We start from the raw sequence: 19021 nt of genomic DNA on the forward strand, positions 1-19021 counted from the left end.
TTAGAAAATTTGGGACATTTAGGGTGCACTCAAATCTCTACACATGCGCTTTTTCACTTTCTGTATCCACCAGGAAAATGGCTGCCAATTTAGACAGCGATTCTAAATAGTAGTTGACGTGCATTTTAAAATAATCACAAACATTATAGCCACAAAATTAATTTTTACAAGTTGTAGACATTGCCCGTTACACCAGACATTGGACTACACTGTCAAGAGCTTTGCCATCTACAATGACGTCTACAAAGCAGGCTTATACTGGTAGAATGTTTCATACCATAATTACTGTGTGTTCAGAGCTCACGTGTGAAGTATGGATACTGCTGCTTCAGCAAGAACCGAGGATGAGCACCCTTCCTGGTTCTGAAAAAAAATAACAGAGGAAATGCCTTAAGCAGGATTCTGAAACAGGGTTGAATGAAACAAGAATGAACAAGAAATTCTTTCAAAACATGTAAAGCAATGCAAACAAATATTTATTTCAACTTATTTCTACAAAAGACCACCTCATGAAGACTGGTGGTGGGGTATTGGCTCAAAAAAAAAAGCAGAGAGCACTTATACAAATGCTACAGGGAGCCTTCGCAGCCAACAATTGTTTGAACACACCTAAACTAATCACTGTTCAACAAACTCATAAAAAATGTTTGAATGCATAAAAAACCAGTGGTAAACACAGGAAACAGTTAAAACAGAATGACGGCACAAGTTTGTCCCGTCGTTCTCTTCTGTGTCCTGGGTTTTCCTATGGTTTTTCATCCATTCAAACATGTACCAGCTAGCCCAGTCCAACGCCTTGGTATCATAAAAATATGGATAGTCAATCCTTACACAAAGTTGAAAAAAAAAGAAAGTATAAAGTAGGTGACAAAATTAAAACGCCAGCAAATTGGTTGGCTTTTAATTTTAAATGATAATATAAAAAATAATGGCATGAATGAAAGTGAGCAGCACGCGAAGTACCTTGTTGCTAGCCCGACATTCCACTTTGAAGCAAAATCTCCGCTTTCAACACTACATAGGCTAAACATGCAATGAGGCATTCCTTTAGGCACACAAAATATACCATAATTGTTAAAAAAGCTACGAATTAGTTGAAAAAACCTGACCACAACAAATTGGAATTAGTGACTAGATACAGTTTCAGAAATACACAGCGACATCATATAAAAATATATGGTTCCCATACAAAGATTGATCATAACAAAAATTCAGGACATTTATCAGACTGGCATCACTGTGCAAAGCAGCTTAATGAAGGAAGACGGTCTTCACTAAAAACATGTTAATATTGGGAGCTCATGTGCTTCCCTGCAAGTTGGGTGTGTAAACCCACTGACATCTTAACTAACCCGCCTGAATCATCACTTGATAGACATTGAGGAATTTTACGAATTGGTTTATTGTAGCCAGCTGTCTAGGTTATTTCCCTATTTTTCTTGGCATTTCGTGTCTAATTCTAAATTTGGTGACTAGATAGCTTTTACTATGGTCATGCACTGGTGACAACGAATATTTGATTTTACTTTAAAATAATTTCAGTTTTGTTTTATTGCTCACCAGCTAACGATCTGAAATATCAGAGGCGCTTAAAACGTATGTTGGCCTTTCCTTCCTGCAGTGTAGTACAACTAATCATGACTTTTACCATAATTTGTTCACAAATCGTAATATGTGGAAAGTATTCAGCTTAATGAAAATGTCATTTCAGAAGCATGCACAATTAACAAGGCCTCAATGACTCTCATGACGTGGTCCACTTGTTTCTGTCACAAATAACCTGAGTGCAGACACATTCCACCGAAGACGAAGGTAACATGCCCTCTTGGGTGATGAATATTTAAAAAGCCTTACGAGTAAATTTGCTGCTGAGCACGTGAAATTGTGGCATTAAAACAAAAGATTCCTCTGCGGCATCTTTCACTTGGAGGAGCGCTTGACCACAAACTTTGAGAAGCTGGAAAATGCTCCATGAACCGCTCCAGCCAGCAGAAACGATGCAGGACACAAGTTGGTAGGCGGACCGTTGGCATCCTGCGATTGTGAAGATATTTCTGTTTAGTAGATGCTCTTCTTTTTGTACCACTGTTTATTTCACCTTTAACAAGCAGCTGAACTCCTTAACGTTCGCATAATAAAATGCTGCAATGTGGAACAGTTAGCAGGGTTACCTCAATTTTGCTTTTCTACGAATTAACACAATGTAGGTAATCTGCACACAACTACAATCAAACTACAATTTTCACCTACTTCACTGCTAACATCAGCGTTTGACTGCTCAAGCACAAATACAGGTTAGACATGTGAGCAATCTGCTAAACTTATCCCCACCAACTGAACAATCAGGCATCAGAAATCGGCAAGGAAGGAGGTGTCACGTTTAAATGGCACTTTTTTTGTTCAAAACATAAACAACACCTGGAAGCTTGAAGCGTGAGAGGGGGTCTCTCACGCTGACAATGTCAGAACATAGCTTGCTAGTGGGCACCTGCACGATGTGCACAATGTGTTTCTTGAAAATGCGTGCGAAAGTTTGATTGATGTGTAGGACGAGAATTGCAGCACGTTTTGACACAGGCCTTGTGGACGCTTCTGCCTGCTAATGTCAATGTGGATTCTTGCTAGTTGCCCTCTTCGCTTCTTTCTGAATATAATGCTTTAGGCATTATATTCAGGACAACGACTGCATCAAAACGTGCAGCAATTACCTACGTCCCACACATCGGTGAAACTCTCGCACAGATTTTCAAGACACGCAGTGCATACATTGTGCATGTGCCCACTAGCAAGCTGCGTTCTGACATTGTCAGCGTGAGAGACCCCCTCTCACGCTCCAAGCTTCGGGGTATTGTTTATTAGATTCCATGCGCTGAATGCAAATCAGTGTACATTGGCGAAACGGGCAATCTGCACAGAAGATTAATGCAGCACTGGAACGAAGTGAACAAGGGCCATGCAAAAACAAGTCCACTGGCAGAGCACCGTGAGAGGACGGGACACGTGGTCGACTGGAACAAGACAAAATTACTGACAACTGAGTGCAATCTATCTTCTCGATTACTGCTCGAGTCCCTCATTGTTCAGACGACGCCCAACATTATCAACATAATGGATGGCAATCTGCACCATATCTATGCAAACGCATGCAATGCCAAATATATAGCTTCGTTTTCCACGACACATGCTCACCGTGAACAAGCAACAAACCGTTAAATGGCTTTCTTGACTTGGTCAGTGACCTACGTTTCATCACTGCAATAATGCTTTTACCTGCCTACACGGCATTCCGTCAAACACTGGACTACACCACATGAGCCATTGGCGTTCTTAACCTGCACCAGAGTATATAACCTTTCACTACTGCTATGAGATAGACCCATAAATGCACTTCAATATGGCCTTTATATTTAGCTCTTGGAAACATTATGTATAATTTTACCTTTAAGTTGCACCTGCTACAGCAGCTGGTACTATACCAAAAACATGAAAAAAAACGGTGGTTTAACACGCCAAAGCTACACTTGGGATATGGGGAGCACTGTAGGGGAAGGCTTCGCATTAATTTTGACCATCTGGGTATTTTTGTGCGCATCGAAATCTCCAAACACGGGCGTCTTTACGTGTTGCCTCCATCTGAAAAGCGGCTACACCAAGCGATATCTAACCGACATTCGCCTCCACAGCACACCACCCTAGCCACGGCAGTGGGTTAAACATATGAAATAAAGCGAGTTTTGGAGTGCAAATGAAAATATTAATCACACGTCTTATTTTCCCAATCGATGTACCTTTTGAAATCCACCATGCAATCCCCCCTCACCTACCGGCCTACCAAAACACCTTTGTCTCAAGAGGTAATCAGGCTGTTGCTAATGAAGTAAGTATTTACAATCCGAGACTTGCCACCGTTAAAGTCATGCACTTTGTTTTAGAGATAAGCGACATTAGCCATTTGCAGCACCAGGAGTTAATTGTGTTAAGATCAGATTGAAAGCATTGACGGTAGTAGTTGAAAGAAATTGTGTGATAAATTACAACATCATCTGCAAATAGACCTACATGGGAGGATATGCAACATGGAAGATAGACCAAGCAACCTGCCTGGGGGGACAACAAAGTGGCACGAGCAAAAGAAGTATATAGTTATTAGAAGTAAACTGCATTTGAGAAGAATGAAAATCTTTTGCTCAAGTGAGGACATTAGGGTGAAGTTTGAGAAGTAGTCTGTGGTGTGCAATGCGATTGAATGCTTTAGAAAAATCGAGAAAAACTACCGCAGTTTGTAAGCCTGTGTCAATGGATCAATGTAGATCGTGAACAAATCCTGAAAGTTATGTTTCTCAAGTAACCCTTGTGAAAACCGTGGTGATACTCGAATGTGATATTGTGATTTTATAAATAATTAGCGACCTGAGAGTGGATGAAATGTTTCCTGACCTTGCATATGGTGCTTGTTAGGGAAATTTAATGGTGAAGTACCGTCTCCTGATTTAAAGACTGGTGCTACCTCGACTATCTTCCAACCATTGAGATTAGTGCCTGTCATGAGAGACTGCGAAAAAAGCGCTGTCAGAATTCTACAGACTGCGGGATGTACTTTTCGGTATAGTATGATTATTACCAGTATGATCTGAAGTAGACCAGTTTGTATTGCACGTTTAAAACCATATCGAAAGATCCTAAATGTTTGCTTGGCTTGATTACATACGAATACTTGCTTCAAAGTCAGTTCAATTTCTCTTCTTGCCCTTTAGTCGTCAGCCCCAGATTCTCTTCAATATCTCTGCTAAGCAATGACACGCTCCATACGCACAGCACTGCTTCATGAAAATGTTTCAAATAATCAGAGGCCACAGCACTGCTAACAGGTATACATCATGGCAAGTTCCACAACATGCAATAACTAACCTGAAAGTACATAATCGGTGGGTGCACCGATATGGCAGCAGTGCCTGGAGCGATGTGTCGAGCAAATGCGCTGACTTCTGAACGGGTGGTCCAAGCAGCCAGATGATGGATGAATGACCATTCCTGGCGGCAAAGCGTATGGAGCACCAACGAAAGGCCAGGCAGTACTTGGGTACAGCAGGTGCAGTGTCGGTTGGCCAAGGGAGGCCCTGGCAAAGCCTTTGAAACTGGACTGGAAGGCAGCTGACCCAGGACAGCCAGCAGCATCACCTGCAGGTGCATAATCTGTGAGTGTGCTGACACTTGTTGAAATACAAGAAGAGCACACACAAAGCACGAATGCTTACATCAAGTAGATTTTTAATCGTTTAAAGACAGTAACCTCCAAGGCACTAATAAGAACATTCCCGGAACACCCCAAGTGAAATTTAGGTCACAGTAAGAATGTATTTATTAGACCCGCAGGTACTGTGAGTGGGGTATGCATGATATATGCAAAGCTAGCAACTGAGCTAATTTGCATGGAACGCATGCTAGCAGCTCATCTGTATCCCTTGCTTTCAATCGGAACTGGTGTGTGATAGTTGAGGCTCCTCCATTTCAATGTCTGACTTGTATCTGCACGTTCAATTCTCCAATATAAATCGAGTTGAGTGAGTGCCTACAGCTTTCTTGTTAGTCTCTGTATGGCCTGCGGTTTTGCGAAAATGACAACTTGCGAATTGGCTCAATTTTCTGCACTAATTTAAACAATACATATGCCTCTGATATCAAGCCCCAGACTTCCCGAGAGCTACTCTGACAGAATCGGCAGGCGCCTCGTAGGCGTTGTGAAATCTCCCCCACTACCCCGAGACTATGCTAACTCCCTGCGAGGCCACATGCGCGCATTTCACCTTCAATTTGCACGTGTGAATTCTATACCTCTATGAACTCTCAGACGGGCGTCGTCATATTCGTGCCGGACTCGTGAAGATCGGCAACGTAAATTACCGCACTCGCTCGCTGGCGCGCGGCCCGAACTCTCTCACCGTTTCCGGCCCTTGCATACTATTTTCTCCACCTTGCACTTTGTAAATTCTCATGTTTAACTACACCTCGTGCGCCCTCATCTCTTGCCTGCTTTTCTTCCAGCACAACTCCGTCAGCACCCGGTCGACGCGTACGCTGTCGGGGCGCGTTGGCCAGCGAGTACGGCAATTTCGCTGTTGTCGAGCTTCACGAGAACAGCACACATATCGCGGCCCGAAGACCGCGAGGCGTACGGTCGCCGGTCTCGCGAGCGCAATAGGCACCGGTCACTGCTCAGAGGGCGCGACGAATAAAGTACACCCAGCGCCGCCCCGCGGAAGCTTGAGCTAACTCCGGGTCGGTGAGAGCCAGACGGCCGGCGCGCGTTCATAGATTCGGCACGTCTGGGTTGTTTGTTTGTGCGATTCTGCGATTGTTTTTGAAAGGTGCCTCCTGCTTGAAAACTGTTCTGGCAAATAGTTTCCCCATGTCTCAAGTGCTTCTGTGCGACTTCCGGACAATTACGGGGCTGAGCTACTACTGTCGGCCTCGCGTGCGCGAGAAGTCAGAGATTGTACGTTCCCGCGCGCGTGTGCGCCGTGAAAGAAATTGATGGAACAGACATCGTTGCGAAGTCCCATTCTCAGCAAGTGTCAGCCGTCTCCGAAGCATCGGATAATTATCGCGCCGAGAATGCTTGCGCCGAGAGGCGAAAACGAAAGCAGACACCGGCGGCCTGCCGAGGGGACCGGGCTCGGATCACGAAGCACTCGAAACCACCACCGCCGCAGCGACCGCGGCCGGATGTTTACACCACCGAGCGTGTATGGTGCGAGCTTTGGACTCTCGCGTGGTGCGTGTGTGTGTTGTTCTGTTCGCCCAAGGGAGTCGCCCCACGCCCGAGCAGCGCGTCAGACGTCTTCTTTGAGTGCTCCTCCGTCTATATATGTAATCCCAGTTTTTTCAGTTAATTAAACATCTTTTTAAATGCTCAAACCCCAGTGTTTTCCCACTCAATATGAGCCACGATCAAGCTGACACAAGGGAAGGTTATTTACAGCGCCAATTCAGGTCAGTAGCCAGCGTATACCACGGCGCTCCACGACAGAAGCGTGTCTGTGTTATTGTTTCCTCTGTTCGCCCAACCACACTACAGTTACTTTTTCGGTTGCCCTTCTTCAGCTCGGTTGGTGTTGTCACTGATTAAAAACGGATTCCAAACGTTATTAGCTTATGACAAAGTAAGCGCAGTTCACACAGTTGGAAATCTGCTGTGGAGCTGCGGTTGTCTTTACGAAGATTTCGTTTAGTTTCGGCTTGTATCTTGTGTGTAATGTTAGAGTCGTATAAACGGCTAATTGTGATACAGTTTGTTCAGGCCGTTCAGAATTCTAAAAAAAAAAGTATTTCCTCCTCCTCCCTATCCTCTGCTTAAACAATAGCAACCTCAACTTTCAGAGTACGCAAAACGCATCAAAGAAGTCAGCGCGAGTGAATGCAACCTTGCATTTGATAGCTTTCCACGCTCTCGCTTGGAATGCGTGGTCGAACTCTGTACACTTCGGGAAACAAAGTAGGGCAGTAAGTGGGATGCGTACTGACCGTCTTGACATTGCTTTTGGCATCACCCGCGAAGTGCTGTGAACATATTCTTGTGCCGCCTTTTGGCATCCATGCGGTGCTGTGAATGTCGCTAAAAAAAGGTTACTGCTGATAAAACAATAGTGGGGGAAGCCGTAATACCTTGTGTTATGCAAATACTACGACGGCATGCGATTCATCGCAGCGCGCGATGTGTATGGAACGCCGAAAGCAAACATTTTAGTTTTACGGCCCTTCGTGTCTGCGCTGCGCATAAACAGTCATCGTACTCATAATACTCCTTCCAGTGACAAAAAATGTCATGGCTTTCTTACTGCTAAAATCCATTTCTTGCGACGCTGCCCGAGAAACCTGTACAGAACGATGGCAGGCTGCCTTCCGCGATTGTGGCAGTACTTCACGCAGCAGTAGCCGCGTGGCCCCTAATTCTTACCTGCAGCATTTTGATCCTTTCGGACACTGCAACTTGCAATTATAACTATGTTTCTTAAAAAACTTCCGCCACACAACGTCGAACCGCACGCAGCGCGCGTGTTTTTACGTGCGCTGAACGGCCGGTCGCGACATCCACCGACCCGGAGTTGCTAAGCGGCGGCGAGAGATGGCGCTGCAGTCCCGCGCAAACTTCACTGTCCGGTGCCTATAGCTGCGAAGCGCACTGCACGGAATTCGTGGGGGGGGGGGAGAGATTTCACAACACCTACGAGACGCCAGCCATGGAATCACGTGTACGCGTTTTCACATGCACTTCCAGGGAAACTCCTGTTCATGTTATTTCTTGGTATACCGCGGGTATTCACGAGGGAGGACTAATCACAGCGTTGTGCCACTCACGCGAAATTGCGACTGCGATCTGCAACCGCAAAGGCACTGTTTGAGAGACACATAAACAAACGCCCCGGTGTTAAAGAGCCTTGCGTGATGTGAAATTATTAGCAGCCGTGTACCATAGCGCGAGCATCGTAGCCAAGGTCTAGCTTCAGCGTAAATTGATGCTGACTTCTGCGGAAACGGTGGACTGGGCGCCAAACAAGTATCTCACGTAGGCTCTCAGAGCAAACGAGATGGGGGTCTAGCGAATTACTGACCCATAAACACCAGAACTCGTTCCAACCAAATACAGAATAATAAAAAATGCGTACTTACCCGAGCAAAAACGATGTTTCCAACGTACAATTCTCCTTCACTGTCGTCTTCATCTCGCGGACACACGAACACGCTTTGTTCGGATGCAATGTCATCCACTTTTGACGCGCAGTATTTTATCCGGCGATGATCGTTCTTCCGGGGTCCCCATGTTCAACACACGCGTAGGTTGGAAGGGTAGACATCACCCATAAAGCTTCTATAACTATGATTTAAGCTTGAAATAGATAAAACAGATTTAATCACGCCACCAACCACTCGGCACAAAACGCCATGAAAAAACACACACAAAAGTGAGAGATAGTTGCCAGACTTCAAATGCAGCACCTCTATGTTTGACGAAAATTGTGTTACTACTGTAATGTTGGTAATTATCTTTCTGCTTTCAAAGTCTGAAATGTGTTTATAACTTAAATTTAAGGTTTTTAAACACAAAAAGTGAATACACATAAAGTAATTGACATATATACTGATATTGTAAAGAGGTTTGACGTTTGTTTTGGTTTTGTTTTCACAGCGGGCTTCTCAAGAGAGAACGTGCGAGAAAACGAGCTACTTTGGGTTTAGGAAGAGGGCGGTAAATGTCAGCGTGATAGAAAGCAAGGAACAGGTGCTTACCCTGGTCGTTAAAAAAGGAGCTAATGAAACCCTCACGTAAAAAAAAAAAAAAAAAAAAAACACGTTCGACGAGGAATCGAACCATTGACCTACGAAACACTAAACGGACGCGTTAACAAACAGCTATGTCGGCGGGCGGTGTTCAGGGGGCCTAAAACAACTATATACTTACGTAAGTTGTCAACGAATATTGTCGCTTGTGTCTAGTCATCGCCTCCTTTAACGATGGTCCAGTTTATGCTGCATTTTTGAAATTCTGGCGGTCACGCACCGGTCTTGCAGACGAGGCCGCATTGCTAGCGCTGCAAGCGATTGAGCCAAAGCTCCATTATTTGACTCAAGAAAAGCTATCGCAGTCAACCCGACCTTTTCTGCGCAAGCCACGGCTATATTCTAGGCACTATACGACGGCAGCCACGAAATAAATGGAATGTGCCGTTAGAATTATGGCGTTGATAACGCTTGTTTGACCGGCACCGTCTTGCAGACAAGCAACGTCGCTCTAATACTACAAGCGATGTCACTCCTGGCATGTCAGGCGCATCAAACCCATCGTGTAAAACGACTGCTAACAGTGCGAAAACCTCTGAGTTTGTAACAAGTGGGGATTTGCGGTGGCGGCGACGTAATAGGTACAGCAAGCAGGTAGGCAGAACAGCAGCGTAGGGTTACAACCTTTCCCCGAAAAAAAAAACGGGCCTTCCGGGGGGGGGGGGGGGAGGGGGGATTGTGTTGAAAAAAGATGCTAACATGCAGTGCCATTTATTGTAGTGTTTTCTTAGAGAGAAATCAACATAACGTTTGTACTGAAAGTGATTGAGAGCTTGGTTAATCGCTCTGCATGTGCTTCACTGAAAAGTAACCGCAATTGCTGACCGCGGCGGGTAGAATTTCGTTATTTTTTTCTTCCCTTCGGTGCCCCTCCATCTGAGGCAGCGCGCTCCCCCGCGTATTTTCTCTGCTCGCGTGTCTTTGCGCAGCTTGTCGTCTTAGTTGTTGAATTGACGCTTATAAAACGCCAAAACGGGCATAATCACGGCACAAAAGCCAAAAAACCGGCTGATGACGGCTGGTTTTAGATATGGACCGGCAACCGGCCCGCTGTTTGAAAAACCGGTCGGGCCGGTCCAAAACCAGGAAGGTGGCAACCCTACGGCAGCGACGAGCGAAAATGATTTTACACGACCGCCCCCGTCGGCCTGCGCAAAAAAGGAATAGAACCCCTGCATACACGCCCTCGAAGAAAGCTGTACAGCCGATTCAGTTTGTTGTGGACGAAGAGCAACCGAGGCTGCAGCCACAAACGATTGCGCTTGCCGTGGTATGAGCCAAAGCATATCTTCACATAGTTATGTTATCGTCCGTCTGACTGTTACTTACTGAAGGGAAAATTCAGAACACAAACGTTGACGTCTAGCGTCTATGCCAGACATAGACGCTGCTGTTTAGGCCCTAAAAACCACCTTCAGGGCGTCTGTCGGTTCTGTCTGATGGCGCGCTCGCGCCGCTGATTACGAACGAGGCGTCTGTTGGCGTTGACTTATCGTGTTGGCGAGCCGGTAAACGCCATCACGGTTAAACTCCCTGTTGGAAGACTACGCTGTTGGGACGATAGAGTGCCGACAGAGCTTCTTATTGGCCCCACAAACGCCATCAAGGTTAAACTCCCTGTTGGAAGACTAGGCTATTGGAACGATAGAGTGCCGACAGAACTTCGTATTGGCCCCACAGGCGTGCTGTGAGCCCAACAAGAAAGTCTTGTTGGAATTTTTGCCCGGGGCATAATAATACGGGAACAAATTCTTAGGTAAATTCGATTTCGTTGAGGACACCGATGCCTCGCGTAAAAGTTTTATTTATAGGACTACAAGAGGCATTTTGTAGTCTTTCCTTCCCGTGCACCCAGACATCGAAACGAACCTTGTGATACACTCGAAACAGCAGATTAGTGCAGAGTGGAATTTAAACATTCAGCACGTTTTGTTCAATTTACGAACAGCAATTTTAGAGCCTTTCCCCTGGTCTATATCGGAGAGTTCATATTTATTCTCTCAACGGGCGGTGAAATAGTGCAATGTGCGGTTTAAACATTCAGCCTGTTTTTGTGCAATTTTGCATGCTTGCATTCACACACCGTTCTTTTAGGCACCCTAACGATAAGGTGCCGTGGTAACACCCCAATCGAGAAGAAATACTTTTTAGCACCCATTTAACGGTCGTAGCACCCTATGAAACTGTTGATTACACCCCTGAATTTTGGCACCCTCGAGGTGGGGTGCCCGAGCAATATTTGGGTGCTTGAAAGGTGCAAAAAGGGTGCAAAATGTTCAGTACACCCTCCTTGCACCTTAAAGGGTGTAAAAATGTTAAGATTTACACCCCTTAATATGCTGCACCCTCATGATTGGGTGCCGGAGCAATGTTTTAGCCCTTAAAAGGTGCAAAAAGGGTGCAAAATGTTGAGTGCACCCTTTTAGCACCTTTAGGGGTGTTAAAAAGTTTAGTGTGTGTCCATCATTCTTTCGGATGTTGCGGGCCCGTTACATAGACCAAACGGCATGACGTTGAATTCGTACAACGTCATTTTCCGCTCCTTCTCACAGTTTTCTGCAAACCTATATAAGACATGTGTTCCAAATGTTTGCGACAGCAAAATGATGTAACTTTACTCTGATGAAGGCAAGTCCCGTTGCCGCTACGTAAGTAAACCTTGGTTGTTATTGTTCTTGCTGTGTATCCGACTCTCTACTTATACTATTTCTGCGCGCTTTGTGAGTTTTATCTTTACATATATATATATATATATATATATATATATATATATATATACAGCCAATCAGAAATGGGAAATGAGGGGCTCGGTGAATTAAGACAGAATAAGGGTTGCCAGTCAAGAAACCCTCGGCGGAAAGCAAAGGGGGGAATGCGGTAGGTCATAGAAACACATGCAGAGTTTTTTTAGTCAGAAAGAAAGTGGTGAAAAATGCCCACGAGGTGGGATCCGAACTCACGACCTCCAGAATACCGGTCTGGTGCAATGACCACTACGCTACCGGTGGGGCTGTTTCCCCACCTCTTTCACGGGTATTTATGTTACGGTATTGTTTTGTTTTCTGCAATTGGGGATGTTAGCGATCCAGCGACTACCACCCGGAATTATCGCGGTCAACAATTACCAAAAGTTGCTCAAATGCTTCATGTAGGCTTCTAAGCAAATTCGTAGAGCTGCTTGCAATGGAGCGTCATGCAGTGGCACCTAGTCATGAATGCTAAGGTGACTCTTCCCTAATCCAGAAATGATGGATACCATCCCACAAATTGCCAGCGCAATTGCCGATGCACCAAACGTTTAAAATAAGCTTCCATGGAGGCCATGCTGCACTGTCCCTGAACAACCCAAGCGACTTATCGCGTGCTGTGGTTAGTTAATGGGATCTCGAACCTGTCCCAGCTACGTTTGATTGCGGCTCTTGTGCTCTGTATTGCGGATCCAACAGTGGAGTGATAAAAAGTACGGATAAACACGTAAAAGGTAGAACTCAATACCGAAGTGATCTCAAAGGAACCTTGCAACACTTTTGATAAGCGCTTTCACTCTTTCCTGCGCGTCTGGAAACTGCGAAAGCTACAGTTATCGCCGGCGTAGAGCGGCACTGCGTGATTTGCTCGTCGCACCAGAAACGCCTTCCGTTTCTTCTTTGTTTTTGTGCCTTTTATTTAAAGTTTCTACCGAAAAGCTTTCATTGCTGCAACTGTAGGAAAAGCGGCCAACAGCCGCTACATGGCCTCATTGACGTTTATTCGGGCCGTAGAAGAACGTCAACACCGGGAAAGAGAGAAAAAGTCATCCCCCTCGCGAGGGGCACGATCAAATGCCCAGCATTTCCGAGGGGGTGCGCCGGCAAGTCGTATCTCACGATCGCGGGACCCGTGTCGCCATCTTTCGGAGGCGCGGTACAACTTGTGGCGCTTTCGAAACAGACCAGAAATGAGTGAAGGATATAAGGAGCGTTCGGTGCACCGCAATCTGTGTCGGTTTCGTGGCTCAGTCGGTAGTGCGCCGGGCACCTTGCGTTCCGCCCGCGGCGCCATGGGTTCGAAACCGGGCGCCGAAAACTGTTATTTCTTTTATAGTGTACTGGCCTGGCTGCGGACTACGACAAGGCGCGCCTGCGGACTACGACAAGGCACGCCAACGCCGCGTGACGTTGTGAGTTACTAAAATGCTATGCATTTAAAACAGGAGGACATGCTTCTGACGAAAGGAGGTCATTGACAGCCAGCAGAAAGCATGCTTCCTGCGTTTTACAGTCCGCTGATGTGGCTGATGTGTCATGGATATCCTGATATGTGCCGACCATCTCGGTCATTTATTTCCACCAGACATAGTAACGGAGTGACTGAAGGGTCTGACATTTATTTCTACCCGCGATAGTGGTTCTTGTGGGGCGAGAGATCAAATTACCTCATTTGCAACGATAGCAAGTGTCACAGTATTGTACTGTGCCATACCTAGTCTCCACGTCGTGAACGTGAGAAGATATCATGAATCGTGGTGTTTCTCTAAAGGGGTAAATATATATATTTTGCCCGGTCTGAACCTGATATTCTAACTATAAGAGAAAACCCCTCCACTGTAGAACGTTTATGTGTTCACCATTCGGAAGCCTGGCGTGGATCGGTCTTCTGTTACAATATATGTCAATCATTCCATGACTTGTCTGCAGGCGATTTTTTGTGAGCACGAAAAAGATATTTGGTCTCTCGTTCTGCATAGATGATTCACAGTAGTTTATTTACCAATCGTTTGCCTAGATGCACCAAATACGTTTTGAGCTGAACGGAATTATTATGCCGCTGGGGAACAAGTCCGGTTGTTGGGAAACATGTGCGATTTCTGGGTTATTTTAGTTCTGCTTGAATAAACACTACAATTTAATTCTATTTGCCTACTGGGACTGGAGCGCAGCCAGATTTTTAAAGGTTGAATTAATTATTTAGACTAAGTTGTGCAGAGGGCTGGGAAGTTATCGAAGATATAATACAGTGTGGATGCCCTTTTTGATCCGACGGGCTTCCGCCGGACCAATTTATGATGTCTCTACCTCAATTTTCTGCAAAAATGTTTTACAGAGCACTCTATATTCAGTAAAGAAATATCTGCTCCGTAAACACTCTGTTTGGTGCTCTAAATGAAGAGGGCACAATATGCCATTTAGACGGGGCTTGTGCAATCTTATTACCTCTTCTAGGCTGAAAAAATTATTTGAAAATCTGTTGTAATGCTGACAGGGTATTTTTCATAATTCCATTTCTTTTTTAATCTCACCCTTAGCATAAAACATAAAACAGAGGGAAATTTCTTGGCCATTACAAGTCGGAATCGTTAAGGGGAAGTGCACCAACGTAACACGGACGAAAAATACCTTCGGGCGGAGATTCTGTACAGAACTGCCCGACATGGCTGGAATATCTTAGAGTGGTGTTTCGTCATCCATTTTGCATCATCCGCATTAAAGGAACACTGAAGTGAATAGGTCAAGCCCCCATTTGAGCTTGCACTGCGAACACTGGCTCAAATTAACACGCTTTTCGTCGGTAATCCGCCTAATAGGTGGGTATATATTTATAAAGCGCGAAAGAAGAAAAAATACTATGGGCGGTCTGCGGCACCCGCAACACCCAAAGGCTTTGGCGTCGGAAGGAGGCGCACCGTGATTGGACGGTGTGCAAGATTAGCATTTCAATAAGTTTCGGTTCTGCAAAACAGCATGCCCGACATCCGACGTTATCGTTGGATGGCATTCTCTATATCTCACAAATCGTCATACTGCGATTCTGCCATGTTGTCGGCTTTAAAATGTTTAAGATAAGGCTCCAAGGACAGCTTATAATCGGAGCAATCACTAGCCGAAGCCAACGCTGTGGACGAGGGCTCTGCACGTCACCGCAGACGCTCAAATGACATGCGCTTTTCTCCATATTTGGAGCTTGCCTCGCTCGTGCCTGTATCGTTATAAGCACGTTCGCACCAGGCCAAGGGTCTGCTGATTCTGGCTTGTGCACGCTAACCGCAGCACTCGGTCCTTATGGCAACAACACGCCAAGAAGAATTCGCCCGCGCTTCAGTGTCAGTCGGCGGGCGTCCTGCGAACGCGCTCGTGGAACAGGGAAAGTCACGGCGCAAAAAGGGTGAACTCAGTGTATAAAACATCGGTCAAAAACAACAAAATCAAATTACAACAAAAACATTTTGTTGTAATGTTCCCGAGTCCCAGGTCGAGTCCCGGGGTTCCCCCGTCGAGTCCCGGGGACTCGACGGGGGGACCCGAGTCGAGTCGGGGGGACCCGAGGGAGGACCCGAGTCGTGTCCAGGGGACTCAACCTTGCGACTTGCAAAATGACATACCTAGCGCTCCAAACTACTTGGCCACGGAATAGCACGGCCGGTGTTGGAAATGTGCGGTATATAATGTATAACCAGTTGTCACTTTTATTTTGTTTTAGCTTTTCAGCAGCTTAGGTGACTATTTGTTGTATAGCGCTCGTGCTGTAAGCATCCCGCAAATTTCCACGCTATATCATGAGTAGCAATTGCATTTCTTAGACAGAAAAGCGTTCTGAAATATCTGTTCGTGCTGCTGTCCGCTGTGCTTGTTCACCCAGCGCAAAGAAGTCCTTCCGGCAACCTAGTTTTACGCTGTACGGTAAACGTTTTAGTTGATTTTATTTCCTTACCACCTATATTGACTTCGCTGACCTCTCACGACTTCAAGTGGCCTTAGATTTTCCTACTAGCGTACCAGTCAGCGAAGCGTCACATGTGCGCTTGTATGAAGCGACCGGACTTGTAGCTAGATGCAGTGTACAAACTAGCAAATTAAAGATAGGGCCATTGTTCCATTCACAAACGTGTCGTGGCTTAGTTTCAACTGAACAAAGGTATTTCGTTCGGTGGCCGGTCGGTGGCCGGCGGACTAAACGCTGGTCCGACTGAATGTCGGCAAATCGGCGAGCCGTGCAGTAGCGTACTCAAGCCAAGTCATTTCCTGCTGACGACACACGAAAACGCCACTGAAAATGGGAGAGGATGCAGAGACGAGGACAGTATTTTCGAATTGATTTTTCTACAAAATAAATTGTGTAAACACACTGCGAGTGGTCGAAACATGGCCTATGGAATTCGGATTACAATTGGCGCTAGTAATCCCGCAACTTTTATAAATCCCTTCAGTGTCTGTTTAGGTACACGAGGCATTTTTTACCTCTTTAAACTCCGACAAAGTATAATATGACGAGCCAGAGGAGAGGAAAAAGTAGAGTGGTGGAAAGAAAGGTAAAAGGGAATAAGCACAACAACACTGTCGGTTTTCGGGCACATGCTCAGTGGCACAAGAACACACGCGGGTAACTTAGATGGGAGAGAATTGGCTGCGCTCTAAGAGCTTAGATCACCATGAGTTGTACAAATAAATGGCACCATCATCTGTGTTCAGCTTTACCCTTCGTGTTGGTTTACATCTTATTTAGAGCGCAAAGACAATTCCGTGGGACTTTGCTCGGTTTGATAAGTTGCAGGTAGATAGTTATTGACGTTTTGTTAAGTGTGCCCATTGTTGTTACTAAATGCCGCCCTTTTAGTCAGGCATTAATTATTTATTTTTTTCGAGGGCGACACTAGACATACGAGGAAAGCTCTCACGATAAACACTGCAAAAATATAATGATAACAACTTAAACCAGTTTTAGTAGATTATAATGTACTGAATAGAAAGATGCTCAGATACATACCTAACGGGTTGCGCTCTCGGAGATTTACCGTTAGTTCGCCGAAGCCTGAGCTAGAAGAGCCGCAGACATAGCTGTAGAAATCATCGCATGGGTCCTTTGTCTGGTCTATTGTACTCAAAATATTTTTAGCTGCGTTTTACAGAAAAAGAGGCACGTTAAAATAGTGAGAAGATGGCACAAGCAAAAACTAACAGCAGAAGATCACTTATACACCACTTTTCAAGCTTATTGTATCCTCATACCCAGCTTTCTCGCTCAAAATTACAACCTTTCGGGAACCTAGAAAAACGACTCTAGGAAAATGACATTTGGCATAAAGCTAGAAGTCAACGTGAAGATTAAAACGCTAAAAGAACAGTTCAGGTTTATGAACATTTTTTTTGTGTAATTCGCTGTCAAATCTAACTCCCCATGCATTTCTATGGGATAGTTCCAATGACTCAGGAACCCAGTCGGGCAACGTGCGCGACTTGAAACTGTGCACAAAGCAAGTATTCACCCCAAATATTAGCTGTGCAAAAGAACATTTCATTTAGCTAAAAAATTGCAGAGTAATCACTTTTGAAAGGACTGCCATGAGCGGGAAAGCTGCACATGACTTTAATTGCGGTAAAATGTGTTGAAACCACATTTGCGGGAACACAAAATCTTTTCTGAAACAAACCAACGGCTTTTTCCACACATTTTCTTGTCTGAACATGAAGGCTATAAAAATTCAGCAGCCTGTTTTTTTTTACAAATGATTTGTAATCAATATAGATAGATTGGAAGCAGAGTATAAGCGAAATTACAGCGAAATGGCCCTCATTATTTTATGCCGGCGACAAAATGTTCAGTTGCACAGCATACCCAAAACATATCGTAAGCCCGTAACGCAAACCTAATAATGGGTAACATGCATTCTTCTGGACTTCTTTATTTTATTAGCACCTAAGCAGTGAAACAGGTTTTCGCTAAGTACTTATCCAGCAAATATACCGAAACGCACATTCTATCACTTGCCACTCGAGCACTAATCAGCTTGAAAGTGACATACGATAGGTTGTATTTTTTTGCAGATTAACAACACTACGCCACCATTATTTAATTTGGTTACTTTTATGGCTCGTATATCGGAGGTACGGCTTAGTAAAAGCGTTAGTGGTGTTTGACTCCACCCTCCACATACCCAGAATAAATTCCTTTTTGACACTACACATGCTAGAGCGGGAGTTCATAAGCGCGTATCGCAGCCACTCGAAATACGTTTAGGTTTCGTTGAGGAAAACAGTTTCCGCTGAGGGCGCACTAATTCTTTCTTTCACGATTCTTATAGAAATCATGGATTAAGATTGCAAAGCGAAAAAGACAGCACTCCTACCGCATTCACAAAAGGCGCCGTCTTCACCTTCAAAAAAAGATGAGTTGCATTAAACTGCGCAACTGCGTGTCTTCAACACAGGAGATAGCGTGTTTTTGCCAGCAGAGAACAAATCCTACCGAATAGAGAAATTCCATTCCCTCCTGTTTCGAAACGGGAACACGTAATAAGCACAAGTCCAGAGGAAAACAATCATCATCATCATCATCAGCCTATCTACGACCACTGCGGGGCAAAGGCCTCTCCCACTATTCTCCAATTACATCGGTCCTGTGCCAACTGTGACCAATTTATCCCCGCAAATTTCTTGATCTCATCTCCCCATCTAACTTTTTGCCGCCCCCCGCAACGCTTGCCTTCTCTAAGGATCCACTCTGTTACCCTTAATGACCAGCGGTTATCTTGCCTTCGCATTACATGCCCTGCCCACGTCCATTTCTTTTTCTTAATCTCTACTAATATGTCCTTAACACGTGTTTGTTCTCTGACCCACTCCGCTCGCTTCTTGTCCCTTAATGTTACACCTATCTTTTTCCGCCCTATTGCACGCTGAGTCATTCTCAATTTAAGTTGAACCCTCTTAGT

General features: G+C 45.1%; 1 long non-coding RNA gene across 1 annotated transcript; it reads right to left on the reverse strand.

Annotated features, from left to right (window-relative positions):
* Positions 1-455: 455 nt before the first annotated feature.
* On the reverse strand, positions 456-9068 carry LOC144164370 (uncharacterized). Its single transcript, XR_013321171.1, has 3 exons — positions 8668-9068; positions 4909-5178; positions 456-2034 (listed from the first exon to the last, which is right to left on the reverse strand). It is a non-coding gene; the product is annotated as an uncharacterized LOC144164370 (long non-coding RNA).
* Between the last annotated feature and the right edge of the window lie 9953 nt (positions 9069-19021).

The sequence above is a fragment of the Haemaphysalis longicornis genome, unplaced genomic scaffold (genome assembly GCF_048455015.1).
Source record: "Haemaphysalis longicornis isolate Haplotype H1 unplaced genomic scaffold, Haemaphysalis longicornis Haplotype H1 scaffold_13, whole genome shotgun sequence".
In the NCBI taxonomy this organism is placed as follows: Eukaryota; Metazoa; Arthropoda; class Arachnida; order Ixodida; family Ixodidae; genus Haemaphysalis; species Haemaphysalis longicornis.